The 20,270-nt window shown below is 42.2% G+C and overlaps 1 long non-coding RNA gene across 3 annotated transcripts; it reads right to left on the bottom strand.

Moving 5' to 3' along the window:
• Window positions 1-410: 410 nt before the first annotated feature.
• LOC116411696 lies at window positions 411-19,975 on the bottom strand. 3 transcript variants are annotated; one of them, XR_004223293.1, is made up of 5 exons: window positions 19,131-19,975; window positions 17,277-17,393; window positions 8,381-8,480; window positions 6,527-6,643; window positions 411-888 (listed from the first exon to the last, which is right to left on the bottom strand). It is a non-coding gene; the product is annotated as an uncharacterized LOC116411696 (long non-coding RNA). The 3 variants fall into 3 exon arrangements; XR_004223294.1 differs by lacking the exon at window positions 8,381-8,480 and adding an exon at window positions 2,626-2,725; XR_004223292.1 differs by lacking the exon at window positions 8,381-8,480.
• Between the last annotated feature and the right edge of the window lie 295 nt (window positions 19,976-20,270).

Genomic DNA, 20,270 nt, shown 5'->3' with positions numbered 1-20,270 from the left:
TCGCATGTTGGTAGGAGCACCCCGTATTGTAAAGTCTAGCTTTACTGCTCAGACAGACAGGGTAATCCACTCCCACCCATGGGATTTGTTGCTGAAACACTAACTGGCTTTATCTGCAAACAGGTGCAGATTCTTCAGATCCCTCCTCTCTAGAGAAAGGGACCCTTTATCCTAGATGGCTTGGCCATCTTTAGACCCTCCTCCGTGCAACGATAGGGAGGGTCCTTCTCCCTGGGGATCAGCCGAAGCTTCTGATCCTGATTTAAGAAACACAGATTGAGATGAAAGGGGATGTATGTAGAGTATTAAGTGCTTAGGGCTTGGTGAGTGCATGATGTCTTGCTGGGTGTATGGAGTACAGAAACGTTGGAGCGAAAGGGGAAATAAATAGGGTTACCGAAAACGGTAGATTTAGAGAGATATTAAAAAGTAAAGAAGTGTATAATTGTACATTAGGTGACAAGAGAATGAAAAAGAGAATAAAAGGGAGAAGAAGAACAGAACTGAATATTAAATGGGCTAGGATGATTATTAATGAAGAGGGTACAAGGTATTGAATAGAAAACCTTTAGGCAGTGAGTTGGGGGAATCAACTACTTGCTTTATTAATATCATTTAGAGGAATGGCACACAGGGCAGATTCTAGCAATTTATTGTGTAATTTTCAGCCTGGCAGGCTGGTATCAAACTGCTCAGAATTGCCCCTCCATTGCCCTGAATGGTACTTGCTTGGACCCTGCTGGGTGAGAGAAAAGTTAACAATCATATTACCGTCTCACTTGGAATAATCTGACTGCTTTACGGAGGAGAATCTTTGCAGTGTAGCGGATCATTTCTTCCTAGGTGCCTTATATCTGGTGTCAGTGGTCTCTTCCCTTCTGCACCGTCCTGTTTACAATAAAATAAGTTTATTAGACAAAATATAATACAGAGCTTGTTAATATTGTTAATCTGTGCCGCACTCACCCCAGATACCAGTGTTGCAACTGGCAATCCTGTTAACTGCAACTTGTGTTTACCAACCCTGTGTACAAACGAAAGACCTTATACGCACACCCTTAACTCTCCTCAGTAGTTCACGCTCGGTGCTCACTGCGGAGGGATCGGCACCCTCCAAAAAAGTCCAAATGGAAGAAAGCAATGGCACTCAGGAGCTACAAACGGGACTAGCCCTCTAGATACTTTATTACGGAAGTAATAAAGTATCTAGAGGGCTAGTCCCGTTTGTAGCTCCTGAGTGCCATTGCTTTCTTCCATTTTTACCAACCCTGTGGCCATAGTTATAATTTAGTCAGTTTGGCACGATAAGGAGAAATGGGCTGCATTTAGTCCTGCACTTCCCTGTGGTGAAATGCAAGAGAAATCCACTGCAGGGGAATGCAGGGCTAAACACTCATGTATAAGCACTTAGAAGCCTACTATAGGGCTGCTGTTGTAGCAAGCCATTCAGCAGCCCTAATGCCTTAGTACAACCCAAAAGAAAACATTTTCTTATTCTGGGCATTACTTGCTTTTAAGAAATGACGCATGGTGATTTGGAGCTGGTTAACGGGTTTACCATTTGCAGTGCCTATGTGAATAGACTGACAGGTTTGCCCTATATAAAGGGCCTACCCCAATCATACTCTCCTGTTTAGCAGATTAGCCCATGCATTCCGTTGCATGGATATTCAACACTGTCATAACTTACATATAATGCACTATGGGACGCTAAGGCTGCTGCCACCATATACATCATTGCACAACGTACACTTTCAGTGGGGCTCGTCTATAAACTTTGCGCAGTGCAGAATTACTATAGTGAACATATTTGCCCTGCCTGTGTTTATATTCATAAATCTGGACAAGACTGGTACAAGATTTAATGTGCAAACATAATTATGAAGCTTTATTTGCACTGCAATTTTCTATTAAAAAGCTTTTTAAATGTTGCATAACCGCAAATTGCGAATATTTATGTGCACACTCTGCGACCAAGTTACACCATGACTTTGGTGGCAAAAAAAAAAATTTGCTGAGCAGATTTAGCAAATTACAAATTTATATTCAAGCGCATTGAACACATACAGTGGCCATGCTCATGCAGGCCATTTGCGAATATGTGTGTGCAATACACCTTTTAACACAACGTGGAAAAAAAGGAAAGGCGGGCACAGAATTTAAGCGATTAGGGCAAAACAACCATATGCAAATAATATGTGCACTGGGCGAACCTGATAAATGACCCCCACTGTCTACCAAAGTTACAAAATAATATGTGACCTGTGCCATGATATATGACTATGAAGATTTTCATTCATCCAGGTCATGGTATATCTAGTATAAATAAATCTAAAGCCTGTTTTGAAGAGTTGCCTGATACTTTGGTAATTCTCTCTAAGTAACTCCACAGCATTCACACCTCTGTGAGTTTCAGATGTCACCTTTCTGAAGAGTTACAAAGTGCCACTGTGATTGGATTAGTGGAAGAGTACATATGTTGAGGACTTCGCTTACCAGTCAGTTGAACTGAAGCTGCTTGGATGAGTAGTGAAACGTCTTCAATGATTACTTAACAAGTCCAGTTGCTTTAGATTTATTTATACTAGATGTCATGATATATGGTTACTGTTTATGGGTGCTTACCTTTCCATGCACTTGCTGAGAGTAGTCTGCATCCAGCGACCAATAACTGTCACATGACAGTGTATGATCTCATCCACTGCTAAGGTTGTCATGGTAATAACTGTAATGTTACAGTGACCTCAACTAGTTAGTATAAATCTATGTGGGTGGGCCAACCGCTGTTAACAAGCTAGGACACTTTATGTATGCTGATGTATGACACTGTTATAGTTGCGATGGAAAGAAAAGCAGTGATGTTATAATTAGTGATGCGCTAGACATGCAATACAACATGGCACATTGGGAGAGAAAAACTATGTGTGCAAGTGATAAGTATAAAATTCTCTGCCACATTTACAGTGCCCCACACTGTGTGATAAACACTGTCTTTACAGTCTAATACAGAGGTCAGGGCCGGCAGCTAAGGGTGGGATAGGAGTCATGGATCCTGATTTAGGATTCACAGATTGAGATGAAATGGGAAATGTGTAGAGTATTAAATGCTTAGCGGCTTGTGAGTGCATGATGTCTTGCTGGGTGTTGGAGTACTGAAACGTTGGAGGAAAGGGGAAATAAATAGGTTACAGAAAGGGTAGATTTTAGAGAGATTTTAAAAAGTTAAAGAAGTATATAATTGTACATTAGGTGACAAGAGAATGAAAAACAGAATTAAAGGGAGAAGAAGCACAGAACTGAACATTAGGGGAGAGAAGGGATCACAGGCTGTATTGGGTACAGAATGTTGCATTAATGGAGACATATGGGCTAGGATGAGATACCTGGATGATAAATAATGAAAGGGAATGAGTTAGGGAAAAGAAAAATGGGACAGGACTGTATAGTCAGGAAGAGAAGCCGACAAGAATTGCACCATTGTGGGAGGAAGAAGAAGTACAAACTGACCAATGTGCCATTCCCAATGTGGGAAGAGCACAGAATGCTAGCTGTTTACACCCTTTGCATGTTGAGGAGCACCCTATTGTAAAGTCTAGCTTTACTGGACAAAGCACTCCATGGATTGTTGCTGAAACACTAACTGGCTTTACTGCAAACAGGTGCAGATCTTCAGATCCCTCCTTCTAGAGAAGTTCGAGGACCATCTTTAGACTGAAGCTCTCCCAGGAACCGGTATAAACCCATGGTGGGGGATGGCACCCTGTGGCAAGGCCAACTACCCGTCAACAGATCCTCAAGCCTGACTTTACCCCTCAATAGAGCAGTAATACTCCTCAACCTTCATGCTCTGAGTGATCTGGCACTCCTGTCTGTCCTCATAGGGGTATGCCTTCTTCCCCCACATTATAGTCGAGCTGGGCTAGCAGACGGAAACAGGAGCGAAAGGCTTAGCTTCTGGCTTGTGGGTGTTATTGCATGCATGAAATGTTGTGTATGGACAACTGAACTGTATAGTAGAGAAAAGGGAAAAACAGTTGGGCAGGCAATACAACATGGCACATTGGGAGAGAAAACTATGTGTGCAAGTGATAAGTATAAAATTCTCTGCCTCATTTACAGTGCCCCACACTGTGTGATAAACACTGTCTTACAGTCTAATACAGAGGTCAGGGCCGGCAGCATAAGGGGTGGGATAGGAGTCATGGATCCTGATTTAGGATTCACAGATTGAGATGAAATGGGAAGTATGTAGAGTATTAAATGCTTAGGGCTTGGTGAGTGCATGATGTCTTGCTGGGTGTATGGAGTACTGAAACGTTGGAGCGAAAGGGGAAATAAATAGGGTTACAGAAACCGGTAGATTTAAAGAGATTTTAAAAAGTAAAGAAGTATATAATTGTACATTAGGTGACAAGAGAATGAAAAACAGAATTAAAGGGAGAAGAAGCACAGAACTGAACATTAGGGGAGAGAGGGGATTACAGGCTGTATTGGGTACAGAATGTTGCATTAATGGAGACAAATGGGCTAGGATGAGATACCTGGATGATTAATAATGAAAGGGAAATGAGTAGGGAAAAGAAATAGGGACAGGACTGTATAGTCAGGAAGAGAAGCACAGAATTGCAATGTGGGGAGGAGAAGAAGTACAAAATTGCACCAATGTGCAATCAATGGGGAAGAGCACAGAATGCTAAGCTGTTTACACCCTTCGCATGTTGGTAGGAGCACCCCATATTGTAAAGTCTGGCTTTACTGCTCAGTTAGACTGCTCAAGGATAAACCCTGTGTGGCAAGGCCAACTTTCCCCTCATCATTGCAGCAAGCCTGACTTGACCCCTCAATAGGGCAGTAATACTCCTCAACCTTCATGCTCCGAGTGATCTGGCACTACTGTCTGTCCTCCATAATGGGGTATTCCTTCTTCCCCACATTACAGTGAACCTGGGCTAACAGATGGGACAGGAGCGAAAGGCTTGGCTTCTGGCTTGTGGGTGGTATTGCAGTCAGTTTGCATGATATAGTGAATGTTGTGTATTGACTACTGAACTGTATAGTAGAGAAAAGGGAAAAACAGTTGGGCAGGTAATACAACATGGCACATTGAGAGAGAAATACTATGTGTTCAAGTGATAAGTAAAAAATTCTCCATCTCATTTACAGTGCCCCACACTGTGTGATAAACACTGTCTTACAGTCTAATACAGAGGTCAGGGCCGGCAGCATAAGGGGTGGGATAGGAGTCATGGATCCTGATTTAGGATTCACAGATTGAGATGAAATGGGAAGTATGTAGAGTATTAAATGCTTAGGGCTTGGTGAGTGCATGATGTCTTGCTGGGTGTATGGAGTACTGAAACGTTGGAGCGAAAGGGGAAATAAATAGGGTTACAGAAACCGGTAGATTTAGAGAGATTTTAAAAAGTAAAGAAGTATATAATTGTACATTAGGTGACAAGAGAATGAAAAACAGAATTAAAGGGAGAAGAAGCACAGAACTGAACATTAGGGGAGAGGGGGGATTACAGGCTGCATTGGGTACAGAATGTTGCATTAATGGAGACATATGGGCTAGGATGAGATACCTGGATGATTAATAATGAAAGGGAAATGAGTAGGGAAAAGAAAAAGGGACAGGACTGTATAGTCAGGAAGAGAAGCACAGAATTGCAATGTGGGGAGGAGAAGAAGTACAAAATTGCACCATTTTGCAATCAATGGGGAAGAGCACAGAATGCTAAGCTGTTTACACCCTTCGCATGTTGGTAGGAGCACCCCGTATTGTAAAGTCTAGCTTTACTGCTCAGACAGACAGGGTAATCCACTCCCACCCATGGGATTTGTTGCTGAAACACTAACTGGCTTTATCTGCAAACAGGTGCAGATTCTTCAGATCCCTCCTCTCTAGAGAAAGGGACCCTTTATCCTAGATGGCTTGGCCATCTTTAGACCCTCCTCCGTGCAACGATAGGGAGGGTCCTTCTCCCTGGGGATCAGCCGAAGCTTCTGATCCTGATTTAAGAAACACAGATTGAGATGAAAGGGGATGTATGTAGAGTATTAAGTGCTTAGGGCTTGGTGAGTGCATGATGTCTTGCTGGGTGTATGGAGTACAGAAACGTTGGAGCGAAAGGGGAAATAAATAGGGTTACCGAAAACGGTAGATTTAGAGAGATATTAAAAAGTAAAGAAGTGTATAATTGTACATTAGGTGACAAGAGAATGAAAAAGAGAATAAAAGGGAGAAGAAGAACAGAACTGAATATTAAATGGGCTAGGATGATTATTAATGAAGAGGGTACAAGGTATTGAATAGAAAACCTTTAGGCAGTGAGTTGGGGGAATCAACTACTTGCTTTATTAATATCATTTAGAGGAATGGCACACAGGGCAGATTCTAGCAATTTATTGTGTAATTTTCAGCCTGGCAGGCTGGTATCAAACTGCTCAGAATTGCCCCTCCATTGCCCTGAATGGTACTTGCTTGGACCCTGCTGGGTGAGAGAAAAGTTAACAATCATATTACCGTCTCACTTGGAATAATCTGACTGCTTTACGGAGGAGAATCTTTGCAGTGTAGCGGATCATTTCTTCCTAGGTGCCTTATATCTGGTGTCAGTGGTCTCTTCCCTTCTGCACCGTCCTGTTTACAATAAAATAAGTTTATTAGACAAAATATAATACAGAGCTTGTTAATATTGTTAATCTGTGCCGCACTCACCCCAGATACCAGTGTTGCAACTGGCAATCCTGTTAACTGCAACTTGTGTTTACCAACCCTGTGTACAAACGAAAGACCTTATACGCACACCCTTAACTCTCCTCAGTAGTTCACGCTCGGTGCTCACTGCGGAGGGATCGGCACCCTCCAAAAAAGTCCAAATGGAAGAAAGCAATGGCACTCAGGAGCTACAAACGGGACTAGCCCTCTAGATACTTTATTACGGAAGTAATAAAGTATCTAGAGGGCTAGTCCCGTTTGTAGCTCCTGAGTGCCATTGCTTTCTTCCATTTTTACCAACCCTGTGGCCATAGTTATAATTTAGTCAGTTTGGCACGATAAGGAGAAATGGGCTGCATTTAGTCCTGCACTTCCCTGTGGTGAAATGCAAGAGAAATCCACTGCAGGGGAATGCAGGGCTAAACACTCATGTATAAGCACTTAGAAGCCTACTATAGGGCTGCTGTTGTAGCAAGCCATTCAGCAGCCCTAATGCCTTAGTACAACCCAAAAGAAAACATTTTCTTATTCTGGGCATTACTTGCTTTTAAGAAATGACGCATGGTGATTTGGAGCTGGTTAACGGGTTTACCATTTGCAGTGCCTATGTGAATAGACTGACAGGTTTGCCCTATATAAAGGGCCTACCCCAATCATACTCTCCTGTTTAGCAGATTAGCCCATGCATTCCGTTGCATGGATATTCAACACTGTCATAACTTACATATAATGCACTATGGGACGCTAAGGCTGCTGCCACCATATACATCATTGCACAACGTACACTTTCAGTGGGGCTCGTCTATAAACTTTGCGCAGTGCAGAATTACTATAGTGAACATATTTGCCCTGCCTGTGTTTATATTCATAAATCTGGACAAGACTGGTACAAGATTTAATGTGCAAACATAATTATGAAGCTTTATTTGCACTGCAATTTTCTATTAAAAAGCTTTTTAAATGTTGCATAACCGCAAATTGCGAATATTTATGTGCACACTCTGCGACCAAGTTACACCATGACTTTGGTGGCAAAAAAAAAAATTTGCTGAGCAGATTTAGCAAATTACAAATTTATATTCAAGCGCATTGAACACATACAGTGGCCATGCTCATGCAGGCCATTTGCGAATATGTGTGTGCAATACACCTTTTAACACAACGTGGAAAAAAAGGAAAGGCGGGCACAGAATTTAAGCGATTAGGGCAAAACAACCATATGCAAATAATATGTGCACTGGGCGAACCTGATAAATGACCCCCACTGTCTACCAAAGTTACAAAATAATATGTGACCTGTGCCATGATATATGACTATGAAGATTTTCATTCATCCAGGTCATGGTATATCTAGTATAAATAAATCTAAAGCCTGTTTTGAAGAGTTGCCTGATACTTTGGTAATTCTCTCTAAGTAACTCCACAGCATTCACACCTCTGTGAGTTTCAGATGTCACCTTTCTGAAGAGTTACAAAGTGCCACTGTGATTGGATTAGTGGAAGAGTACATATGTTGAGGACTTCGCTTACCAGTCAGTTGAACTGAAGCTGCTTGGATGAGTAGTGAAACGTCTTCAATGATTACTTAACAAGTCCAGTTGCTTTAGATTTATTTATACTAGATGTCATGATATATGGTTACTGTTTATGGGTGCTTACCTTTCCATGCACTTGCTGAGAGTAGTCTGCATCCAGCGACCAATAACTGTCACATGACAGTGTATGATCTCATCCACTGCTAAGGTTGTCATGGTAATAACTGTAATGTTACAGTGACCTCAACTAGTTAGTATAAATCTATGTGGGTGGGCCAACCGCTGTTAACAAGCTAGGACACTTTATGTATGCTGATGTATGACACTGTTATAGTTGCGATGGAAAGAAAAGCAGTGATGTTATAATTAGTGATGCGCTAGACATGGATTCACAGTGAAATTTCGCGTTTTGCCACTGGCAGATTGTTTCGCGAAAAAGACGCAAACATTTGCCATGGAAAAATTTGCCTAGTGTAAAATAAAATTGTTGCACACGTCTAACACATCAAGCATTGCGCGTGTCAAAACGATGACAATTTGTTTTGATGTGCGTCATTTTCATGTTGCACAAATTTTTCACTCATCGCTAGTCATAATGATAGCGATATCGATATACTGACAAGGCCATTACAAAAAGCATCTGTTAAAGGCGAACTCTCATAAAATCCAAAGTTTTAGACTGAAAATAAAGCATTTTCCCAAAATATTTTTTTTCTTTTTTGCCCTGTGTAAAAAATAAATAATTATCGTTTTTTTTTATCTTGCTGCTGGAAGCTTGCTAAATACCTTATTGCCAGGCCACAAATGTCAGGGCCTATGGTGGTATGTATTAAGGTGTTATGTATATAATATATATAATTGTACATTATGTGACAAGAAAATGAAAAGGGATCACAGGCTGTATTGGGTACAGAATGTTGCATTAATGGAGACATATGGGCTAGGATGAGATACCTGGATGATAAATAATGAAAGGGAAATGAGTAGGGAAAAGAAAATGAGGGACAGAATTGTATAGTCAGGAAGAGAAGCACAGAATTGCACCATGGGGAGGAGAAGAAGTACAAAATTGCACCAATTTGCAATCAATGGGGAAGAGCACAGAATGCTAAGCTGTTTACACCCTTCGCATGTTGGTAGGAGCACCCCATATTGTAAAGTCTGGCTTTACTGCTCAGTTAGACTGCTCAAGGATAAACTCTGTATAGCAAGGCACACTTTCCCTTCATCATTGCAGCAAGCCTGACTTTACCCTGCAATAGAGCAGTAATACTCCTCAACCTTCATGCTCCAAGTGATCTGGCACTACTTTCTGTACTCCATAATGGGGTATGCCTTCTTCCCCAAATTACAGTGGAGCTGGGCTAACAGATGGGACAGGAGTGAAAGGCTTAGCTTCTGGCTTGTGGGTGTTATTGCATGCATGAATGTTGTATATGGACAACTGAACTGTATAGTAGAGAAAAGGGAAAAACAGTTGGGCAAGGAAAATAACATGGCACATTGGGAGAGAAAACTTATGTGTGCAAGTGAAAAGTAAAATATTCTCTGCCTCATTTACAGTGCCCCACACAGTGCGACAGATACTGTCTCACAGTCTAATAGAGAGGTCAGGGCCGGCAGCATAAGGGGTGGGATAGGAGTCATGGATCCTGATTGAAGAAACAAAGATTGAGATAAAATGGGAAGTATGTAAAGTATTAAGTGCTTAGGGCTTGGTGAGTGCATGATGTCTTGCTGGGTGTATTGAGTACTGAAACACTGGAGCGAAATGGGAAATAAATAGGGTTACAGAAACCGGTAGATTTAGAGAGATTTTAAAAAGTAAAGAAGTATATAATTGTACATTAGGTGACAAGAGAATGAAAAACAGAATTAAAGGGAGAAGAAGCACAGAACTGAACATTAGGGGAGAGAGGGGATTACAGGCTGTATTGGGTACAGAATGTTGCATTAATGGAGACATATGGGCTAGGATGAGATACCTGGATGATTAATAATGAAAAGGAAATGAGTAGGGAAAAGAAAAAGGGACAGGACTGTATAGTCAGGAAGAGAAGCACAGAAATGGGAAAGAGCACAGAATGCTAAGCTGTTTACACCCTTCGCATGTTGGTAGGAGCACCCCATATTGTAAAGTCTGGCTTTACTGCTCAGTTAGACTGCTCAAGGATAAACCCTGTGTGGCAAGGCCAACTTTCCCCTCATCATTGCAGCAAGCCTGACTTGACCCCTCAATAGGGCAGTAATACTCCTCAACCTTCATGCTCCGAGTGATCTGGCACTACTGTCTGTCCTCCATAATGGGGTATTCCTTCTTCCCCACATTACAGTGAACCTGGGCTAACAGATGGGACAGGAGCGAAAGGCTTGGCTTCTGGCTTGTGGGTGGTATTGCAGTCAGTTTGCATGATATAGTGAATGGTGTGTATTGACTACTGAACTGTATAGTAGAGAAAAGGGAAAAACAGTTGGGCAGGTAATACAACATGGCACATTGAGAGAGAAATACTATGTGTTCAAGTGATAAGTAAAAAATTCTCCATCTCATTTACAGTGCCCCACACTGTGTGATAAACACTGTCTTACAGTCTAATACAGAGGTCAGGGCCGGCAGCATAAGGGGTGGGATAGGAGTCATGGATCCTGATTTAGGATTCACAGATTGAGATGAAATGGGAAGTATGTAGAGTATTAAATGCTTAGGGCTTGGTGAGTACATGATGTCTTGCTGGGTGTATGGAGTACTGAAACGTTGGAGCGAAAGGGGAAATAAATAGGGTTACAGAAACCGGTAGATTTAGAGAGATTTTAAAAAGTAAAGAAGTATATAATTGTACATTAGGTGACAAGAGAATGAAAAACAGAATTAAAGGGAGAAGAAGCACAGAACTGAACATTAGGGGAGAGGGGGATTACAGGCTGCATTGGGTACAGAATGTTGCATTAATGGAGACATATGGGCTAGGATGAGATACCTGGATGATTAATAATGAAAGGGAAATGAGTAGGGAAAAGAAAAAGGGACAGGACTGTATAGTCAGGAAGAGAAGCACAGAATTGCAATGTGGGGAGGAGAAGAAGTACAAAATTGCACCATTTTGCAATCAATGGGGAAGAGCACAGAATGCTAAGCTGTTTACACCCTTCGCATGTTGGTAGGAGCACCCCGTATTGTAAAGTCTAGCTTTACTGCTCAGACAGACAGGGTATCCACTCCCACCCATGGGATTTGTTGCTGAAACACTAACTGGCTTTATCTGCAAACAGGTGCAGATTCTTCAGATCCCTCCTCTCTAGAGAAAGGGACCCTTTATCCTAGATGGCTTGGCCATCTTTAGACCCTCCTCCGCGCAAACATAGGGAGGGTCCTTCTCCCTGGGGATCAGCCGAAGCTTCTCCCAGGGAACCCATGGTGGGGGGATAGCACCCTGTGTGGCAAGGCCAACTTAACCCGTCAACAGATCCTCAAGCCTGACTTTACCCCTCAATAGAGCAGTAATACTCCTCAACCTTCATGCTCTGAGTGATCTGGCACTCCTGTCTGTCCTCCATAATGGGGTATGCCTTCTTCCCCACATTATAGTCGAGCTGGGCTAGCAGACGGGAACAGGAGCGAAAGGCTTAGCTTCTGGCTTGTGGGTGTTATTGCATGCATGAATGTTGTGTATGGACAACTGAACTGTATAGTAGAGAAAAGGGAAAAACCAGTTGGGCAGGCAATACAACATGGCACATTGGGAGAGAAAAACTATGTGTGCAAGTGATAAGTATAAAATTCTCTGCCTCATTTACAGTGCCCCACACTGTGTGATAAACACTGTCTTACAGTCTAATACAGAGGTCAGGGCCGGCAGCATAAGGGGTGGGATAGGAGTCATGGATCCTGATTTAGGATTCACAGATTGAGATGAAATGGGAAGTATGTAGAGTATTAAATGCTTAGGGCTTGGTGAGTGCATGATGTCTTGCTGGGTGTATGGAGTACTGAAACGTTGGAGGGAAAGGGGAAATAAATAGGGTTACAGAAAGTGGTAGATTTAGAGAGATTTTAAAAAGTAAAGAAGTATATAATTGTACATTAGGTGACAAGAGAATGAAAAACAGAATTAAAGGGAGAAGAAGCACAGAACTGAACATTAGGGGAGAGAGGGGATTACAGGCTGTATTGGGTACAGAATGTTGCATTAATGGAGACATATGGGCTAGGATGAGATACCTGGATGATTAATAATGAAAGGGAAATGAGTAGGGAAAAGAAATAGGGACAGGACTGTATAGTCAGGAAGAGAAGCACAGAATTGCAATGTGGGGAGGAGAAGAAGTACAAAATTGCACCAATGTGCAATCAATGGGGAAGAGCACAGAATGCTAAGCTGTTTACACCCTTCGCATGTTGGTAGGAGCACCCCATATTGTAAAGTCTGGCTTTACTGCTCAGTTAGACTGCTCAAGGATAAACCCTGTGTGGCAAGGCCAACTTTCCCCTCATCATTGCAGCAAGCCTGACTTGACCCCTCAATAGGGCAGTAATACTCCTCAACCTTCATGCTCCGAGTGATCTGGCACTACTGTCTGTCCTCCATAATGGGGTATTCCTTCTTCCCCACATTACAGTGAACCTGGGCTAACAGATGGGACAGGAGCGAAAGGCTTGGCTTCTGGCTTGTGGGTGGTATTGCAGTCAGTTTGCATGATATAGTGAATGTTGTGTATTGACTACTGAACTGTATAGTAGAGAAAAGGGAAAAACAGTTGGGCAGGTAATACAACATGGCACATTGAGAGAGAAATAGGGACAGGACAGTATAGTCAGGAAGAGAAGCACAGAATTGCAATGTGGGGAGGAGAAGAAGTACAAAATTGCACCATTTTGCAATCAATGGGGAAGAGCACAGAATGCTAAGCTGTTTACACTCTTCGCATGTTGGTAGGAGCACCCCGTATTGTAAAGTCTAGCTTTACTGCTCAGACAGACAGGGTAATCCACTCCCACCCATGGGATTTGTTGCTGAAACACTAACTGGCTTTATCTGCAAACAGGTGCAGATTCTTCAGATCCCTCCTCTCTAGAGAAAGGGACCCTTTATCCTAGATGGCTTGGCCATCTTTAGACCCTCCTCCGCGCAAACATAGGGAGGGTCCTTCTCCCTGGGGATCAGCCGAAGCTTCTCCCAGGGAACCCATGGTGGGGGGATAGCACCCTGTGTGGCAAGGCCAACTTAACCCGTCAACAGATCCTCAAGCCTGACTTTACCCCTCAATAGAGCAGTAATACTCCTCAACCTTCATGCTCTGAGTGATCTGGCACTCCTGTCTGTCCTCCATAATGGGGTATGCCTTCTTCCCCACATTATAGTCGAGCTGGGCTAGCAGACGGGAACAGGAGCGAAAGGCTTAGCTTCTGGCTTGTGGGTGTTATTGCATGCATGAATGTTGTGTATGGACAACTGAACTGTATAGTAGAGAAAAGGGAAAAACCAGTTGGGCAGGCAATACAACATGGCACATTGGGAGAGAAAAACTATGTGTGCAAGTGATAAGTATAAAATTCTCTGCCTCATTTACAGTGCCCCACACTGTGTGATAAACACTGTCTTACAGTCTAATACAGAGGTCAGGGCCGGCAGCATAAGGGGTGGGATAGGAGTCATGGATCCTGATTTAGGATTCACAGATTGAGATGAAATGGGAAGTATGTAGAGTATTAAATGCTTAGGGCTTGGTGAGTGCATGATGTCTTGCTGGGTGTATGGAGTACTGAAACGTTGGAGCGAAAGGGGAAATAAATAGGGTTACAGAAAGTGGTAGATTTAGAGAGATTTTAAAAAGTAAAGAAGTATATAATTGTACATTAGGTGACAAGAGAATGAAAAACAGAATTAAAGGGAGAAGAAGCACAGAACTGAACATTAGGGGAGAGGGGGGATTACAGGCTGTATTGGGTACAGAATGTTGCATTAATGGAGACATATGGGCTAGGATGAGATACCTGGATGATTAATAATGAAAGGGAAATGAGTAGGGAAAAGAAAAAGGGACAGGACTGTATAGTCAGGAAGAGAAGCACAGAATTGCAATGTGGGGAGGAGAGAAGTACAAAATTGCACCCATTTGCAATCAATGGGGAAGAGCACAGAATGCTAAGCTGTTTACACCCTTCGCATGTTGGTAGGAGCACCCCATATTGTAAAGTCTGGCTTTACTGCTCAGGTAAGACTGCTCAAGGATAAACCCTGTGTGGCAAGGCCAACTTTCCCCTCATCATTGCAGCAAGCCTGACTTGACCCCTCAATAGGGCAGTAATACTCCTCAACCTTCATGCTCCGAGTGATCTGGCACTACTGTCTGTCCTCCATAATGGGGTATTCCTTCTTCCCCACATTACAGTGAACCTGGGCTAACAGATGGGACAGGAGCGAAAGGCTTGGCTTCTGGCTTGTGGGTGGTATTGCAGTCAGTTTGCATGATATAGTGAATGTTGTGTATTGACTACTGAACTGTATAGTAGAGAAAAGGGAAAAACAGTTGGGCAGGTAATACAACATGGCACATTGAGAGAGAAATACTATGTGTTCAAGTGATAGTAAAAAATTCTCTGCCTCATTTACAGTGCCCCACACTGTGTGATAAACACTGTCTTACAGTCTAATACAGAGGTCAGGGCCGGCAGCATAAGGGGTGGGATAGGAGTCATGGATCCTGATTTAGGATTCACAGATTGAGATGAAATGGGAAGTATGTAGAGTATTAAATGCTTAGGGCTTGGTGAGTGCATGATGTCTTGCTGGGTGTATGGAGTACTGAAACGTTGGAGGGAAAGGGGAAATAAATAGGGTTACAGAAACCGGTAGATTTAGAGAGATTTTAAAAAGTAAAGAAGTATATAATTGTACATTAGGTGACAAGAGAATGAAAAACAGAATTAAAGGGAGAAGAAGCACAGAACTGAACATTAGGGGAGAGAGGGGATTACAGGCTGTATTGGGTACAGAATGTTGCATTAATGGAGACAAATGGGCTAGGATGAGATACCTGGATGATTAATAATGAAAGGGAAATGAGTAGGGAAAAGAAAAAGGGACAGGACTGTATAGTCAGGAAGAGAAGCACAGAATTGCAATGTGGCGAGGAGAAGAAGTACAAAATTGCACCAATGTGCAATCAATGGGGAAGAGCACAGAATGCTAAGCTGTTTACACCCTTCGCATGTTGGTAGGAGCACCCCATATTGTAAAGTCTGGCTTTACTGCTCAGTTAGACTGCTCAAGGATAAACCCTGTGTGGCAAGGCCAACTTTGCCCTCATCATTGCAGCAAGCCTGACTTGACCCCTCAATAGGGCAGTAATACTCCTCAACCTTCATGCTCCGAGTGATCTGGCACTACTGTCTGTCCTCCATAATGGGGTATTCCTTCTTCCCCACATTACAGTGAACCTGGGCTAACAGATGGGACAGGAGCGAAAGGCTTGGCTTCTGGCTTGTGGGTGGTATTGCAGTCAGTTTGCATGATATAGTGAATGTTGTGTATTGACTACTGAACTGTATAGTAGAGAAAAGGGAAAAACAGTTGGGCAGGTAATACAACATGGCACATTGAGAGAGAAATACTATGTGTTCAAGTGATAAGTAAAAAATTCTCTGCCTCATTTACAGTGCCCCACACTGTGTGATAAACACTGTCTTACAGTCTAATACAGAGGTCAGGGCCGGCAGCATAAGGGGTGGGATAGGAGTCATGGATCCTGATTTAGGATTCACAGATTGAGATGAAATGGGAAGTATGTAGAGTATTAAATGCTTAGGGCTTGGTGATTGCATGATGTCTTGCTGGGTGTATGGAGTACTGAAACATTGGAGGGAAAGGGGAAATAAATAGGGTTACAGAAACCGGTAGATTTAGAGAGATTTTAAAAAGTAAAGAAGTATATAATTGTATATTAGGTGACAAGAGAATGAAAAACAGAATTAAAGGGAGAAGAAGCACAGAACTGAACATTAGGGGAGAGGGGGGATTACAGGCTGCATTGGGTACAGAATGTTGCATTAATGGAGACATATGGGCTAGGATGAGATACCTGGATGATTAATAATGAAAGGGAAATGAGTAGGGAAAAGAAAAAGGGACAGGACTGTATAGTCAGGAAGAGAAGCACAGAATTGCAATGTGGGGAGGAGAAGAAGTACAAAATTGCACCATTTTGCAATCAATGGGGAAGAGCACAGAATGCTAAGCTGTTTACACCCTTCGCATGTTGGTAGGAGCACCCCGTATTGTAAAGTCTAGCTTTACTGCTCAGACAGACAGGGTAATCCACTCCCACCCATGGGATTTGTTGCTGAAACACTAACTGGCTTTATCTGCAAACAGGTGCAGATTCTTCAGATCCCTCCTCTCTAGAGAAAGGGACCCTTTATCCTAGATGGCTTGGCCATCTTTAGACCCTCCTCCGTGCAACGATAGGGAGGGTCCTTCTCCCTGGGGATCAGCCGAAGCTTCTGATCCTGATTTAAGAAACACAGATTGAGATGAAAGGGGATGTATGTAGAGTATTAAGTGCTTAGGGCTTGGTGAGTGCATGATGTCTTGCTGGGTGTATGGAGTACAGAAACGTTGGAGCGAAAGGGGAAATAAATAGGGTTACCGAAAACGGTAGATTTAGAGAGATATTAAAAAGTAAAGAAGTGTATAATTGTACATTAGGTGACAAGAGAATGAAAAAGAGAATAAAAGGGAGAAGAAGAACAGAACTGAATATTAAATGGGCTAGGATGATTATTAATGAAGAGGGTACAAGGTATTGAATAGAAAACCTTTAGGCAGTGAGTTGGGGGAATCAACTACTTGCTTTATTAATATCATTTAGAGGAATGGCACACAGGGCAGATTCTAGCAATTTATTGTGTAATTTTCAGCCTGGCAGGCTGGTATCAAACTGCTCAGAATTGCCCCTCCATTGCCCTGAATGGTACTTGCTTGGACCCTGCTGGGTGAGAGAAAAGTTAACAATCATATTACCGTCTCACTTGGAATAATCTGACTGCTTTACGGAGGAGAATCTTTGCAGTGTAGCGGATCATTTCTTCCTAGGTGCCTTATATCTGGTGTCAGTGGTCTCTTCCCTTCTGCACCGTCCTGTTTACAATAAAATAAGTTTAGTAGACAAAATATAATACAGAGCTTGTTAATATTGTTAATCTGTGCCGCACTCACCCCAGATACCAGTGTTGCAACTGGCAATCCTGTTAACTGCAACTTGTGTTTACCAACCCTGTGTACAAACGAAAGACCTTATACGCACACCCTTAACTCTCCTCAGTAGTTCACGCTCGGTGCTCACTGCGGAGGGATCGGCACCCTCCAAAAAAGTCCAAATGGAAGAAAGCAATGGCACTCAGGAGCTACAAACGGGACTAGCCCTCTAGATACTTTATTACGGAAGTAATAAAGTATCTAGAGGGCTAGTCCCGTTTGTAGCTCCTGAGTGCCATTGCTTTCTTCCATTTTTACCAACCCTGTGGCCATAGTCATAATTTAGTCAGTTTGGCACGATAAGGAGAAATGGGCTGCATTTAGTCCTGCACTTCCCTGTGGTGAAATGCAAGAGAAATCCACTGCAGGGGAATGCAGGGCTAAACACTCATGTATAAGCACTTAGAAGCCTACTATAGGGCTGCTGTTGTAGCAAGCCATTCAGCAGCCCTAATGCCTTAGTACAACCCAAAAGAAAACATTTTCTTATTCTGGGCATTACTTGCTTTTAAGAAATGACGCATGGTGATTTGGAGCTGGTTAACGGGTTTACCATTTGCAGTGCCTATGTGAATAGACTGACAGGTTTGCCCTATATAAAGGGCCTACCCCAATCATACTCTCCTGTTTAGCAGATTAGCCCATGCATTCCGTTGCATGGATATTCAACACTGTCATAACTTACATATAATGCACTATGGGACGCTAAGGCTGCTGCCACCATATACATCATTGCACAACGTACACTTTCAGTGGGGCTCGTCTATAAACTTTGCGCAGTGCAGAATTACTATAGTGAACATATTTGCCCTGCCTGTGTTTATATTCATAAATCTGGACAAGACTGGTACAAGATTTAATGTGCAAACATAATTATGAAGCTTTATTTGCACTGCAATTTTCTATTAAAAAGCTTTTTAAATGTTGCATAACCGCAAATTGCGAATATTTATGTGCACACTCTGCGACCAAGTTACACCATGACTTTGGTGGCAAAAAAAAAAATTTGCTGAGCAGATTTAGCAAATTACAAATTTATATTCAAGCGCATTGAACACATACAGTGGCCATGCTCATGCAGGCCATTTGCGAATATGTGTGTGCAATACACCTTTTAACACAACGTGGAAAAAAAGGAAAGGCGGGCACAGAATTTAAGCGATTAGGGCAAAACAACCATATGCAAATAATATGTGCACTGGGCGAACCTGATAAATGACCCCCACTGTCTACCAAAGTTACAAAATAATATGTGACCTGTGCCATGATATATGACTATGAAGATTTTCATTCATCCAGGTCATGGTATATCTAGTATAAATAAATCTAAAGCCTGTTTTGAAGAGTTGCATGATACTTTGGTAATTCTCTCTAAGTAACTCCACAGCATTCACACCTCTGTGAGTTTCAGATGTCACCTTTCTGAAGAGTTACAAAGTGCCACTGTGATTGGATTAGTGGAAGAGTACATATGTTGAGGACTTCGCTTACCAGTCAGTTGAACTGAAGCTGCTTGGATGAGTAGTGAAACGTCTTCAATGATTACTTAACAAGTCCAGTTGCTTTAGATTTATTTATACTAGATGTCATGATATATGGTTACTGTTTATGGGTGCTTACCTTTCCATGCACTTGCTGAGAGTAGTCTGCATCCAGCGACCAATAACTGTCACATGACAGTGTATGATCTCATCCACTGCTAAGGTTGTCATGGTAATAACTGTAATGTTACAGTGACCTCAACTAGTTAGTATAAATCTATGTGGGTGGGCCAACCGCTGTTAACAAGCTAGGACACTTTATGTATGCTGATGTATGACACTGTTATAGTTGCGATGGAAAGAAAAGCAGTGATGTTATAATTAGTGATGCGCTAGACATGGATTCACAGTGAAATTTCGCGTTTTGCCACTGGCAGATTGTTTCGCGAAAAAGACGCAAACATTTGCCATGGAAAAATTTGCCTAGTGTAAAATAAAATTGTTGCACACGTCTAACACATCAAGCATTGCGCGTGTCAAAACGATGACAATTTGTTTTGATGTGCGTCATTTTCATGTTGCACAAATTTTTCACTCATCGCTAGTCATAATGATAGCGATATCGATATACTGACAAGGCCATTACAAAAAGCATCTGTTAAAGGCGAACTCTCATAAAATCCAAAGTTTTAGACTGAAAATAAAGCATTTTCCCAAAATATTTTTTTTCTTTTTTGCCCTGTGTAAAAAATAAATAATTATCGTTTTTTTTTATCTTGCTGCTGGAAGCTTGCTAAATACCTTATTGCCAGGCCACAAATGTCAGGGCCTATGGTGGTATGTATTAAGGTGTTATGTATATAATATATATAATTGTACATTATGTGACAAGAAAATGAAAAGGGATCACAGGCTGTATTGGGTACAGAATGTTGCATTAATGGAGACATATGGGCTAGGATGAGATACCTGGATGATAAATAATGAAAGGGAAATGAGTAGGGAAAAGAAAAAGGGACAGGACTGTATAGTCAGGAAGAGAAGCACAGAAATGGGAAAGAGCACAGAATGCTAAGCTGTTTACACCCTTCGCATGTTGGTAGGAGCACCCCATATTGTAAAGTCTGGCTTTACTGCTCAGTTAGACTGCTCAAGGATAAACCCTGTGTGGCAAGGCCAACTTTCCCCTCATCATTGCAGCAAGCCTGACTTGACCCCTCAATAGGGCAGTAATACTCCTCAACCTTCATGCTCCGAGTGATCTGCCACTACTGTCTGT

Source organism: Xenopus tropicalis, chromosome 6 (genome assembly GCF_000004195.4).
Source record: "Xenopus tropicalis strain Nigerian chromosome 6, UCB_Xtro_10.0, whole genome shotgun sequence".
In the NCBI taxonomy this organism is placed as follows: domain Eukaryota; kingdom Metazoa; phylum Chordata; class Amphibia; order Anura; family Pipidae; genus Xenopus; species Xenopus tropicalis.
This window is presented reverse-complemented; position numbering and strand designations above follow the sequence as displayed.